Raw genomic sequence first — 15,556 nt, forward strand, 5'->3', positions numbered from 1 at the left:
CTAAGAGAACCCTAATTACCTTAATGCCAAGAGACCTTCTCCAAGACACATTGTATTTAAATTGTCAGATGTCAATGACAAAGAATGTTTTTTAAAGACAGCCAGGGAAAGAAGAATGGTAACCTACAGAGGAACCCCCATTAGTCTATCAGCATATTTGTCAGCAAAAACTCCACAGGCCAAGAGGGAGTGGAAAGACATTTTTTAAATTCTGAAGGATAAAAACTGTCACCCAAGAGTACTCTGTCCAGAAAGGTTATCATTCAGATATGAAGGAGAAATAAATACTTCCCCAGACAAACAAAAGCTGAGGGAATTCATAAACATTAGACCTGCCTTACAAAAAATTTTGAAAGGAGCTCTTCTACCAGAAACAAAGAGGCAAAAGAACACAGAACAGAGTTTTGAGCAAGGTGATAAACAGAATTTAGAAAATTGCAAATCTTTATCAGAATAGGTTTGCAAGCACTTTTTATAGGATAAAGGTTAAAGGGGGGAAAGCATAAAAATAACTCTAGCTATTTCAATTTGGTAACAAACTCACAACATAAAAAGAGATAGTTTGAGGGAAAAAAAAAAAAAAACATAAAAGTGGGAGAGGAAAAGGATGCAACCGGTATAGGCAAGGGAAGATAAGATGCTATCTACAGAAAAAGGACCATTTTATCTGAGACATTTTATACAAACCTCAAGGTAACCACAAAACATAATATAGAGCAGAGAAACAAAACATAAAAAAGAGGAAACTGAGAAAACCACCAAACCAAAATGGCAGACAGAAATACAAGGAAAAAAGAAACAATGGAGATACAGAGCAACCAGAAAACAAAAGAGAGAATGGCATTACTAAGGCCTCATCTATCAATAATCCCCCTAGACGTAAATGGATTGAATTCACCAATCAAAAGACACAGAGTGGGACTTCCCTGGTGGTACAGTGGTTAAGAATCCGCCTGCCAATGCAGGGGACATGGGTTCGAGCCCTAGTCCGGGAAGATCCCACATGCCGCGGAGCAGCTAAGCCCGTGCACCACAACTACTGAGCCTGCACTCTAGGACCCGTGAGCCACAACTACTGAGCCTGCGTGCCACACCTACTGAAGCCCATGCACCTAGAGCCAGTGCTCTGCAACAAGAGAAGCCACTGCAATGAGAAGCCTGTGCACCACAATGAAGAGTAGCCCTTGCTCACCGCAACTAGAGAAAGCACGCACGCAGCAACAAAGACCCAACGCAGCCAAAAATAAATTAATTAATTAATTTTTTAAAAAAATGTCAGAGTGGCTAGATGGATTAAAAAACAAGACCCAACTATATGCTGCATCCAGGAGATTCACCTCAGCACTAAAGACAAATATAGGCTAAAAGCGAAGGGATGGAAGATGATACTCCAAGCAAATGGCAGCCAAAAGAAAATGAGTGTAGCCATACTCATATCAGACAAAATAGATTTCAAGCCAAAAAGGTAACAAAAGACAAAAATGGACAATATATAATGATAAAGGGGACAATTCATCAAGAAGACATACAGTGATTAATATATATGCACCTTACATGGGAACATAAAAGTATATAAAACAATTATTAACAGACCTAAAGGAAGAAACTGACAACAACACAATAACAGTAGAGGATTTTAACACCCCACTGACATCAATGGATAGGTCATCGAGACAAAAAGTTAACAAGGAAATAATGACCTTAAGTGAAACATTAGACCAAATGGATTTAAGAAGATTTGTATAGAATTCCATCCAAATACAACAGAATACACATTCTTCTCAAGTACACATGGAACTTTCTCAAGGACAGACCATATGTTGAGACACAAAACAAGTCTCAATAAATTTAAGAAGACTGAAATCATATGAAGCATATTTTCCAATCACAATGGTATGAAACTAGAAATCAACCACAGGATTTTTAAATTTATTATTTATTTATTTATTTATTTATTTATTTATTTATTTATTTATTTTTGGCTGTGTTGGGTCTTCGTTGCTGCAGGTGGGCTTTCTCTAGTTGCAGAGAGTGGGGGTTACTCTTCGTTGTGGTGTACAGGCTTCTCATCATGGTGGCTTCTCTTGTTGCAGAGCACGAGCTCTAAGCACGCGAGCTTCAGCAGCTGTGGCATTTGGGCTCAGTAGTTGTGGCTCTCGGGCTCTAGAGCACAGGCTCAGTAGTTGTGGCACATGGACTTAGTTGCTCCACAGCATATGGGATCTTCCCGGACCAGGGCTCGAACCCACGTCCCCTGCATTGGCAGGCGGATTCTTTTTTTTTTTTTTTCGGTACACGGGCCTCTCACTGTTGTTGCCTCTCCCATTGCGGAGCACAGGATCCGGACGCGCAGGCTCAGCGGCCATGGCTCACGGGCCCAGCTGCTCTGTGGCATGTGGGATCTTTCTGGACTGGGGCATGAACGCATGTCCCCTGCATCAGCAGGGCAGGCAGATTCTTAACTACTGCACCACCAGGGATTTTTTGGAAAAAATCCCAAATATGTGGAGACTGAACAACACGATACTGAACAACTATGGGTCAATGAAGAAATCAAAGGAGAAATAAAAAATTACCAGAAGACCAATGAAAATGAAAATTTGACACACCAAAATCTATGGGATACAGGGGACTTCCCTGGTGGCACAGTGGTTAAGAATCTTCCTGCCAATGCAGGGGACACAGGTTCGAACCCTGGTCTGGGAAGATCCCACATGCTGCGGAGCAACTAAGCCCGTGTGCCACAACTACTGAGCCTGCGCTCTAGAGCCCATGAGCCACAGCTACTGAGCCCACAGGCTGCAACTACTGAAGCCCGCCCACCTAGAGCACATGCTCTGCAACAAGAGCCACCGCAATGAGTAGCCCGCGCACTGCAACGCAGAGTAGCCCCGTTCGCTGCAACTAGAGAAAGCCTGCATGCAGCAGCAAAGACCCAACACAGCCAAAAATAAATAAATTAATTAATTTTTAAAAAATCTATGGGATACAGCAAAAGCAGTACTAAGAGTGAAGTTTATAGCAATACAAGACTATCTCAAGAAACAAGAAAACTCTCAAATAAGCAATCTAATCTTACACCTAAAGGAACAAGAAAAAGAAGAACAAATGAAGCCCAAAGTCAGTGGAATGAAGAAAATAATAAAGATCAGAGCAGAAATAAATGAAATAGAGATTTAAAAGACAACAGAAAAGACCAATGAAACTAAGAGCTGGTTCTTTGGAAAGATAAACACAATTGACAAACCTTTTGCTAAGACTCACTAAGAGAAAAAGAGAGACAGTTCTGATAAATAAAATCATAAATGAAAGAGGAGAAATAACAACAGATACCACAGAACTACAAAGGATTATAAGAGAATATTATGAATAGCTATATGACAACAAATTGGACAAACTAGAAGAAACAGACAAATTCTTAGAATTGTACAACCTTCCAAGACTGAATCATGAAGAAATGGAAAATCTGAAGAGACTGATCACAAGTACAGAGATTGAAACAGTAATCAAAAAGCTCTCAAAAAACAAAAAACCAGGACCAGACAGCTTCACAGGTGAATTCTACCAAACATTAAAAGATTTAATACCTATCCTTTTCAAACTCTTCCAAAAAAATTTAAGAGGAGGGAATGCTTCCTAAGTCCTTTTACAAGGCCAACATCACCCTGATACCAAAACCAAACAAAGAACACAAAAAGAGAAAATTACAGGCCAATGTATCTTATGAACATAGGTGCAAAAATCTTCAACAACATATTTGCAAACCAAATACAACAATATATTAAAAGGATCACACACCGTGATCAAGCTGGATTTACTCCAGGGATGTAAGGATGGTTTAACATCCACAAAGTGATCAACGTGATACACCACATTAATAAAAGGAAGGATAAAAACCATATGATCATCTCAATAAATGCAGGAAAAGCATTTGACAAGATTAAACACCCATTTATGATTAAAAACTCTCAATAAAATGCATACAGAAGGAACGTACCTCAACATAATAAAGCCCATATATTACAAACTCACAGCTGATATCAAACTCAATGGTGAAAAATTGAAAGCTATCCCTCTAACATCAGGAACAAGGCAAGGTTGCCCACTCTTGCCACTCATTCAACATAGTAATGGAAGTCTTAGCCAGAGCAATTAGGCAAGAAAAAGAAATAAAAGGTATCATAATTGGAAAGGAAGAAGTAAAACTGTCACTATTTTCAGATGACATGATTTTATATACAGAAAACCCTAAAGACTCCATCAAAAACACTATTAGAAATAATAAACAAATACAGTAAAGTTGCAGGATACAAAACCAATATACAAAAATCTATTGAATTTCTGTACACTAACAATGAGCTAGTAGAAAGAGAAATTAAGAAAACAATCTCATTTACAATTGCAACAAAAAGAATAAAATACCTAGGAATAAGTTTAACCAGAGATGAAAGACCTAAACACTGAACTCTAAGATACTGTGTTGAAAGAAATGAAAGGAGACACAAAGAAATGGAAAGATATTCCATGCTCATGGATTGGAAAAACTAACATTGTCAAAATGTTCATATTACCTAAAGCAATCTACAGATTCAATGCAATCTCTATCAAAATCCCAAGGACATTTTTCACAGAAATAAAATTAAAATTTCTAAAATTTTTATGGAGCTACAAAAGACCCCAAATAGGCAAACTAATCCTGAAAAAAAAGAACAATGCTGGAGATATCACACTCCTTGATTTCAGACTATATTACAAAATATAGTAATGGTATTGGCAACATGGTATTGGCAAAACAGCATGGTATTGGCAAAAAAAAAAAAGATACGTAGATCAATGGAACAGAATTGAGAGCCCAGAAATAAACCCACAGATATGTGGACAATTAATTTGCAACAAAGGAACAAAGAACATACAATTGATAAAGGATAGTCTCTTCAATAACTGGTGCTGGGAAAATTAGACAGTCACATGCAAAAAAAAGTGAAACTAGACCACTGTCTCACACTATACCCAAAAAATAACTCAAAATACATTAAACATTTGAATGAAAGACCTGAAACCATAAAACTCCTAGAAGAAAACCTAGCCACTAAGCTCTTTGACATCAGTGTTAGCAATATCTTTCTAGATATGTCTCCTCAGGCAAGGAGGAAAAAAGCAAAAAATAAACAAATGGGACTACATCAAATTAGAAAGCTTCTGCACAGCAAAGGAAACCATCAATAAAACGAAAGACAACCTACTGAATGGGAGAATATATTTGCAAATGATATATCCAATAAGGACTCATACAACTCAACACAAAAAACCAAACAGCCCAATTTAAAAATGGGCAGAGGAGCTAAATAGACACTTTTTCAGAGAAGACATATGGATGGCCAACAGGCATGTGAAAAGATGTTCAACGTCACTAATTATTAGGGAACTGCAAATCAAAAACACAATGAGATATCACCTCATGCCTGCTCGACTGGCTTATCAAAAAGACAAGAAACAACACGTGTTGGAGAGGATGTGGAGAAGAAGAAAACCTTATACACTGTTGGTGGGAATGTAAATTTGTTCAGCTACTATGGAAGACAGCATGGAAATTTCTCAAAAAATTAATAATAGAACTACAATATGATCCAGCTATCCCACTTCTGGGTATGTATCCAAGGAATACAAAAATAACAATCTGAAAAGATATATGCTCCTCTATGTTTACCACAGCATTATTTACAATAGCCAAGATATGGAAGCAACCTAAGTGTCCATCAACAGATGAGTGGATAAAGAAGATGTGGTATATACATATGTCATATACATATAATATGTATACATACATATATATATATATATATATATATATATAATAGAGTTGCCATATATGATCCAGCAATCCCACTCCTGGGCATATATCCAGACAAAACTAGAATTCAAAAAGATACATGTACCCCTATGTTCACAGCACCGCTATTTACAATAGCCAAGACAGGGAAAGCAACCTAAATGTCCATCAACAGAGGAATGGATAAAGAAGATGTGGTACAATATATATAAGGAGTATTACTCAGCCATAAAAAAAGATGAAATCTTGCCATTTGTGACAATATGGAGAGACTCTGAGGGTACTATGCTAAGTGAACTAAGTCAGACAGAGAAAGACAAACATGGGATGATTTCACTCATATTTGGAATACAAAAAACTAATAACCAAAATAAATGAAGAAAGCAAAACAAACAAAAACAAACATGTAGATATAGAGAACGGAGTAGTGGTTACCAGCGGGGAAGGTGCTGGGGGGAAAGGGAGGGCAAAATGGGTAAAGGCGATCAACTTTACAGTGACAGATGCAAGCTAAACTTTTGGTGGTGAGCACAAAGTAGAGTATACAGAATTAGAAATATAATGTTGTATATATGAAACATGTTATAAATCAGTTACCTCAATAAAAATAAATAAATAAAAATAAATTTTAAAAAAAGAATTGATTGAACTCATAAGATATGAGAGAACCAGGCAGATGTTATAACTGGTTCAAAAGTCAAGAAGCACAAATCTATATGGAGAAAAGATACTAAATTGCAAATAAGGGCAATTTTTCAACAAGAGGGAGAAAGAAGTCCACTGGAACTCTGTAGGAAGAGATTGAGTTTGCATTTTGACAATATTGAACTTTACCTGAGCCCTGTGCTCCCAGAAAACAACAATGGTTAAGAAGCCCACCTCCCCACTCTTTTGCTTTCTGAAATCCCCTTTTGTGTTCCAGGAAATGACTGACTGCAAAGAACCACTCTTCCCCCAGGACTTAAATAAGACGCACTGTCCACTCTTTCTCACCTCTCCTTTGTTTACCTGTAACAAGGCCAGTCACGAACTTTTCCTCTTTGGTCCAGACCCCAACAACAAGGCCAGACACACAGTCTCCAACTACCAGCTCTTTGTCACATAGATGATTAACTGAGATTAGCACTGTTTATCCCCTGAAACTAGCTAGACACAGAGGTAAACATTTCCTACTCAACTGACTGAGACTTTCCCTGATTACGAAACAATCTCAACTGTAAATCATTCCACCTATAATTTGTCTGCTTCTCTCTATAAAAAATTCTAAGTAAAACCACCCTGCCTATTGCAATAGCCTGAATAAAGTCAACCTTCTTAATTGTTTGATTTCGTCTTTGACAATATTCCTCAGTTACCTGCAATTTTAAAAGAGCTGCAAAATAATTCAAAGGCAATGAACAGGGCTAGAATCAGACAGCTGGGAACACTTACTCAAGACAATGCATAGTTTTGCATTGAAGTACAATTTTTTTTTTTCTATAATCTCCTCCCTTTTAATCAAAACTAATCTCAGCGGAAGATTATTCTTGATCACAAAATAAGGCTGGTCTCATAACATTTGTCTTCACTGTTGACACTGGTGCAAAGAGAGTGATAATCTGCCATTTAGGTGTTCTTAAATTTGCTTTGCTGTAGGTTTTCAAAAAATCTCAGATTTGACTTTTAAAGGCCTCTTGAGGCTAGGTAGCTGCACCAAGAACTCACCACCAGTTTTCACCTGTAGTACCCACTGGGTGAATTCCTCTGTTCTTGAAGACCTAAGATTCCTGGGTCTGGCAGAAGGTGGCTGGTAACCCTGTAAGCCAGGTAGCAGCCAGTTTTCCTAGAAGGGTTTGTAAGCATTGGCTCCATAAAGTCAACCTTAGTTTCTTAGAAGTGTCTGACCACATTTGATTGAATGAGCATCATTCTCAAACATAACATTCCAGGCATAACCTTGGCTGTATAATCAATATTTCCAATTATGTCTTGGTAAAAAGGAAACAGATTCTTACTAAATCTATGCCAGTAACCATATTGTTATGAAAATATGATCATTATATGTCATGAAATTAAGAATATTCAACAAGAGTTTCCAAATTCTGAAGGGGTCAGGCAAGGAGAATGGTATCATTTACAAATATTTCATTTCAGTTTACAAAAGCAGAGTCAAAAAAAAAAAACAGTTATAATTACTAAATTATGAGATATAGCTAGCTTGACAGGAGAGAAAAAGGTCTTCCTCAAATATCCAGAAAATAGAACATTACAAAAAATATCAACAATAGTTCAAACAAAAGCTGTAATCATCCTTCATGAGTTCATTCAGTCTTATGTAATTAATTCTTGTTTCACTATATCTCAGGCTAGCAGTCTCATGAACCCATGGGCCTCTGGACTATAATTCTAGAAATCCTGCTCAGTCCACTACATGGCCTCAAAGTTGTTTAAGTGGTACCATAGAAGCCTGTACCCCAAAGTATATGGCATAGTCCTTTTCCACGGGACACTGAGACACTCCTTTGTTGAAGACAAAGTACTCTGGCCTGCAGTAGATCATCGAGCTTTCAGGTAAGCATCATATAAAACACTGCCTGCAGATGACTTTAAATGGCTGTAGTTAGCTTATTAACTTATTACTAATAATTTTCAAAAGTGAAAGGTCTGATAATGCATTACTGGGCTTCCCTGGTGGTGCAGTGGTTAAGTGCCAAAGCAGGGGACACGGGTTCAAGCTCTGGTCCGGGAAGATCCCACATGCTGCAGAGCAACTAAGACCGTGTGCCACAACTACTGAGCCTGCGCTCTAGAGCCCGGGAGCCACAGCTACTGAGCCCGCGTGCCGCAACTATTGAAGCCCAAGCACCTACAGCCCGTGCTCTGAAACAAGAGAAGCCACCGCAATGAGAAGCCCGTGCACTGCAACAAAGAGTAGCCCCCGCTCGCCCCAACTAGAGAAAGCCCGGGTGCAGCAACGAAGACCCAACGCAGCCAAAAATAAAAATAAAATAAATTTATTTAAAAAAAAAGAATGCATTACTGTACAAGAATTACACAGATGACAAGGAAATTTAGTTGTTTTGTGGCATGCAAAACAAGATAAAGTCAATCCAAAAAGAAGTTTTTGACAAAACAATTATAAGCATAACAATTAATTCTATTTTCAAAGACAGTGTACATTACATCTAATTTATAAAAAGAGACGAATATAAGCTTTACAAATAAAAAATATTAAGACACAACATATAATAATCCTGACTTTATATACCATGAATATACAAGCTTACTGTAAGAAAATATCAAGAACATATCAAGAATATCAAGTAAAGATTCACTAAGTCTTGGACTTCCCTGGTGGCACAGTGGTTAAGAATCTGCCTGCCAATGTAGGGGACACGGGTTCAAGCTCTGGTCCGGGAAGATCCCACATGCTGCGGAGCAACTAAGACCGTGTGCCACAACTACTGAGCCTGCGCTCTAGAGCCCACGAGCCACAACTACTGAGCCCACATGCCACAACTACTGAAGCCTGTGCGCCTAGAGCCCGTGCTCTGCAACAAAGAGAAGCCACCTCAATGAGAAGTACGTGCACCGCAACGAAGAGTAGCCCCTGCGTGCCGCAACTAGAGAAAGCCCATGCGCAGCTACGAAGATCTAACACAGCCAAAAATAAATAAATTTATTTAAAAAAAAAAAAGATTCACTAAGTCTTAACTCCTAGACATCCGTATATTAATTAAATTATATAGATCGGTTATATGAATCCCCAGCTGAAGCCAAGAAGATGCTAGATTCAAATTAAAGAAGTAAAAATGTGACCATGTAAACATTAAAAAGAAATAATAACTGAGATTATGACCAAAGGCTACAACCACACCACCACGAGATCTGCTGCCCTCTCCTGGAGGTTGATACCCCATGATTCAACTCTGGCTCCAAGGAAAGAGAGGATGCATGCAGAACCTCCAGGCTTACTTAGCTTTTTCTTCCTTCCTTCCTATGTTTCTTTTTTCCTATAAAAAAAAATGATTTAGAATTCACATCAAGTTGTAAAAATAGTACAAAGAGCTCTTGTGCACACTTCACCCAGATTCCCCAACTGTAAATATTTCTAAATCATTGAGAATAAGTTGCAGAATTGATGACCCATTAACCCTGAATACTTCAGGGTGTATTTCATAATAACAAGGGCACTCTGGGAATTCCCTGGCGGTCTAGTGGTTAGGACTCGGCACTTTCACTGCCAGGGCCCGAGTTCAATCTTTGGTCGGGGAACTACTAAGATCCCACAAGCCACGCAGCGCAGGCAAAAGAAACCAAAAACCTAGGACGCTTCCCTATATAACCACAGTACAACAATCAAAATGAGACAATTAACATCAGTCCAATATTACCATCTAATCTATAAGCTCTATTCACATTTTGCCTCTTGTCCCAATAATGTCTCTTACCAGTACAGGATCTAATCCTGCATTTAGCTGTTATACCTCTTCAGTCTCCTTCAGTTAGGAATAGTTCCTCAGGCTCCTTGTCTTTCTTGAAGAGTACAGGCTATCTATTTGTAAAATGCCCCTCAATTTGGATTTGTCTAATATTTACTCACAGTTTATGCATTTTTTGCAGGAATACCCCAGAAGTGATGCTGGGTTCTTCTCAGCATATCATAGGAAGTGCACAATGTCAATTTGTCCCTTTACTGGTGATATTAACTGTTATCACTTGGTAAAATGATGTCTGCCAGGTTTCTCCACTGTAAAGATAATTGGTAAGTATGCCATACTTACTACTTAATAAGTAACTTATAAGTGTTTTGTGGAGAGATACTTTAGACTATGTAATTATCCCATTTCTCATCATGAATTATTTCTCAATATGATTTACTTGTTATGAATTACTTATTCTATGATCTTTTCAAAATTGTGATTTTCTAATTCTATCATTTCTTCTACACTCATTCATTTGCATTCTAATGTAAAGTAGATCTTTCCCTCTTCTTTTTTTTCCATTAATATTTTCATATTTATTACAAGTTGAAATGATATTTTCGGCATCTTGTTCAAATTAATTTCACTTGTTTCTTTTTACTTTAAAGAATTATGGGGCTTCCCTGGTGGCGCAGTGGTTGAGAGTCCACCTGCCGATGCAGGGGACGCAGGTTCATGCCCCAGTCTGGGAAGATCCCACATGCCGCAGAGTGGCTGGGCCCGTGAGCCATGGCCGCTGGGCCTGCGCGTCCGGAGACTAAAATTATGGCTGCTAGAAAATTTAAGATTATATGTGTGGCTGGCTTATATAAAATTTACTTTTAATAATTTTCTCCAAAATAACCTCTTAAAATTAGCATATTTCACAAAGACTATTTAAAAGTTTACATTTTATTTCTATCAGACAGTGACAGTACAGCTAATGTAGATGCTTCTCTCCCCTGCATCTGTCTTCCCCCATACCTGGCTTTGTCACCTTTGATTTGCTCTCTGTCTGCCTTTATCCAATCCCCCTCCCATCTCTCAGCCTGAAAACCACCTCCTCCCTCCAAGAAACAGCATTACTTTCTTCAAGGGGAGTTTTTTTCCCTCTTGGTTCCTTCCCATGTTCTGGAGTACCTAGGAGTCTACCCAAATAAGCACAGATGTTCTTCTCTGTTCAGTATCACAGGTTGGAAGAATGGGCTCTAGTCATGCAAATTGGAGTTTTAGGTTCTTTGGGGTCTTGTTCATGTTCCTCATCAGAAAGGGCCTCAGGCTGGCACCAAGTCCAAGCTTGCTCTGCTCGCTGCACGACAGGCCAATGAATCGGAGACAGGTGCTGGGGCAAGGAATACAACTTTATTTGGAAAGCCAGCAGACCGAGAAGATGGCAGACTAGTGTCTCCGATAAACCATCTTATCTGGGTCTGTTTTCCCTCTTCTTTTACTCATTGATTGATTTATATCAGTATGGATTCATGAATCCCTGCTGTATTCAAAGAGTTACAATCTATTACTATGAATATTTATTTTGATGCTCAAGCTGCTTGGACTTAGTATAGACCAACAAAGAAGAAAGCAGTAGTTGGTGATACGGCAGTGACAGGAACTGGGGGAAAGTGACCATTTCATCTGTCAATGCCCTCTGCCAAAGAACACCAGGACTACACATAGAGTTAAACACGTTGGCTTTACTATTCATTGCAACAAGGGAGGACACACACCATAGGTAACCGTGGGTGTCTCAGTAAGAGTGTATTAGAGAGAACCTGTTATAGGTTTGGGCTTCCATCGAGTGATTTGGGGAGAGCATAAAGAAGCAGGGATTTGTTCAAGATTGAATACTATCAGAAATCAGGGGTATGAGTGGATAAAGAAGTATAAGTCATTCATTTAGCAAGTGGAGGGCATGTTTGGTATTTCGTGGGGTTGCACAGTTATCTTGTTTTTGTGTGTGCTTAGACAGACGTATGAAATGGCCCTGTTTTGTCTCCTTCTATCATGTTCCTGGGGTAATCATGTCTGAGGTTGGTATTCCTCAGACTGTTTGAGATTGTTTACCTCCAACAGGAGAACAAAATGACCAGTTCTGGACATCAGGGCATTATTTCTTTCTCACAATGTAGCTTTCAGAACTTCAAAATCGAGATTAAAACTGGGCAGAATCAAACATGGACAACGTACATTAGGGGAGAAGATTTCAAAACATTTGGAAAAAAGATAGGCCTCCAATCAGCATGTGCAGGCCCTGTAGGTCCTCTAAATTCTCTTGTCTCCATGGTGATGTCCCTTATCTCTTGGTCACTAGGCGCTCTGCTGGCCCCTGCTGTTTAAAGTCTGCCACTGGTAAATCCTTGGTCTGACTCTTAGCTCTGACAGAGCTTTCACTCACTGGCTTGTCCCACCCCAGCAACCACACCTGCTGCAGACCCCTCTGAGCCTCACCCAGGGCCTCTGTCTGGCCTTGGCAGTCAACCCCACAGGCTCCACTGCAGGGTTACTTCGTCCATCCCTGACTTCACGTCAGCTCTGTGGGCTCTCGTGCAGCCTTCATCCACCTTCCACGCAGGACACAGAGGAATTTCTGGTGCCCTTACATCTCCTGGGCACAGAGGGTGATGCAGGAGCGCTACCTCAGGCCCTCTCTCTGCCTAAGCATTCTGTACTCCAACAGTTTCCACATGTCCTTTTGGGCCACAAGGAATGGCTGTCCCTTTCCAGGATCCCAGAGGAGTGGTGGGACATAAGCCCCCTCTGCTTCTGTCTTGTCTCTCAACCTACCTAACACCCTCCCAATACACACACACACACACACACACACACACACACACACACACACACAACACACACACACACTCAGATTTCAGCACAGAGAGTCAGAGAGAGAGAGAGACAGAGAGAGTGTGTGTGTGTGTGTGTGTGTGTGTGTGTGTATTGGGAGAGGGCTTCTCTCCCTCTTTCTCTTCTCTCCTTTGTCCTGTATTCAATAAGGCCAGACAGACAGGATTTAGTCCCCATCTACTGCAGCAGACATTTTGCGTAAGTCACATTCTTCTGGGAGTAGCATTTGCCCTCCCCTATGTCTATGATAGCAGAAGGGCTACAGAGGGAACTGATTTATTGGGCTGCAGGGAGACAGATATATGTGTGTTGGGAGGGAACAGTGAGGACTGAAAATTTCATAAGGACCGTTAATGTTTTTGGACATTTCTCCATTACACATGATAATTGTCTTGAAATATTTGAAAGGCATGATGCTGAAGACAGAAATAACTTATTCTTTAATCTCTATTAGGCAAAAGTTACACCAGTGGTGTAAGTTACAAGAATGCAAATTTGGATTAAAAAAAAATTTTTTTAAGTAACCAGATATTTTGTTCAAAGATAAAATAGGATAATCTAAGAAGTAATGGGCAGTGTCACTGGAAGCATTAATAGTAAACCACATGAGGTTAGATGACCATTGATCAAAGATTCATAGGGAAAAAACTACATAGGCTGAAAGATTGTAATAGATGACCTCAAAATTACCGAAATATACAGATTCTCATTTTTTTTCCAGAATGAGATTTTTATCATACATTTTCTGACATCATTAGCACCCAGACTGCAGACTGATATGTCTCTGAGCTGGCCATCTGTGATGAGAAAACAGTCATTTTGAGTTGTTGCCTAGGCATTTTACAGTATGACAACCCTGCTTACACCCAGGGGCTGGACATTTAGATAAGGACCCAAGTTTAGGATTCCCACCATGCTTTTCCCCAGGCACCTGTAAGAATGACCACTCGGGGGCTTCCCTGGTGGTCCGGTGGTTAAGAATCCACCTTCCAACGCAGGGGACGCAGGTTCGATCCCTGGTTGGGGAACTAGGATCCCACATGCTGCGGGGCAACTAAGCCAGCACGCCACAACTACTGAGCCCAGGTGGCACAACTAGAGAGAAGCCCGCGTGCCACAACAAAGAACCCCTGTGCCGCAAGGAAAGATCCTGCATGACGTAACTAAGACCCAACGCAGCCAAAATTAAATAAATAAATATTTTTTAAAGAAAAAACCACTCTGAGTTGAGCCTGTGGACCCACTTTCAAAATTAGTGACTTCTGCCCCAACCATCTCATGAGTAATAGGTGCTTGCTACCCTGCTTTTATCTCCTGCTCACTTGTGACCTCAGAGGAAGGACTGCCCTTCCCCAGCTCACTGCACCCTTGTTCTGGGATTTGTAAGTAATAAACCTTGCAGCTTTACTTCCTTTATGTGACTGCACTGAAACCAAGCCTTCAATCAAAATGGCCCCAGGGGTTTTCACTTCCCTAAAGTGGGATCTCAGATGCAAAGGGAGCAGCTACCTGCTGACCAGTGTGGGTGGTTTGTTCCTCCTTATTCAGCAGGTCATAATCTACATGTTCTTAACATACCAGCTCTGGGTTTTCCAACATGCCATCCACTACTCACCCAATCTCAGAATCTAAAATGCAGCCAAGGACTTGGGGCCAGAGGTGGCGAGGAAAAGTCATATGCAAGGAATTGAGACACCAAAGCTGTTTCACATATTGGTATGGAGTCTGAATTTACATTAATCATATGATGCAGGATTCTTAAAAATTCACACATACACACACACACACACACACACACACACACACACACACAAATGGCTTAGACCTGGTAAAAACTCCAAGGCCATGACAGAGGCAAATGAAAACTTTCTCTGTAGGGAAGCTTCACAACCCAAGGCACATGAAATACCCACTGAAATAATCTAATGAAGATGAGTTTACAATCAAGAATTACAAATCACATGAGGAAACAAACCACAATGAGACAAAGTTAGCAAAACTCTTAGCATACCAAGAACTAGTAATAAAACAATCTGAAATTGTAAAATAAATATGTTCTGTCAAAAGAAAATTCAGAGAACTTTACTTGATGTGAATATTTCATTGAGCAAGAAACTAACTGAGAATACGGAGACTTCCAACCAAAAGTGGTTAGGAAGCTTGGCCCTCAGCAGTTACAGCTCAGTTTATAAAGCATGAATAGTACATTGTTTTCTATTGTGATTGGTTACTAGAAACTTACATTCTTTGTCACTGCATAAGCTTGCAGTGTTTATGGCTGATTAGCTAGGAAACTGTAAGGTCACATTGACATGAAGAAAGCTTACGTTTCATTTAACGTCAAAGTAGGCATCTCAGAGAAATCATAACAATTTTTAATTTTGATTACGTGACTATGAGTGTTTGGTCTAGGGGTATATTCAAACTGTGGCCTCTGCTT

This window comes from Lipotes vexillifer, unplaced genomic scaffold, assembly GCF_000442215.2.
Source record: "Lipotes vexillifer unplaced genomic scaffold, Lipotes_vexillifer_v1.1 scaffold263, whole genome shotgun sequence".
In the NCBI taxonomy this organism is placed as follows: domain Eukaryota; kingdom Metazoa; phylum Chordata; class Mammalia; order Artiodactyla; family Lipotidae; genus Lipotes; species Lipotes vexillifer.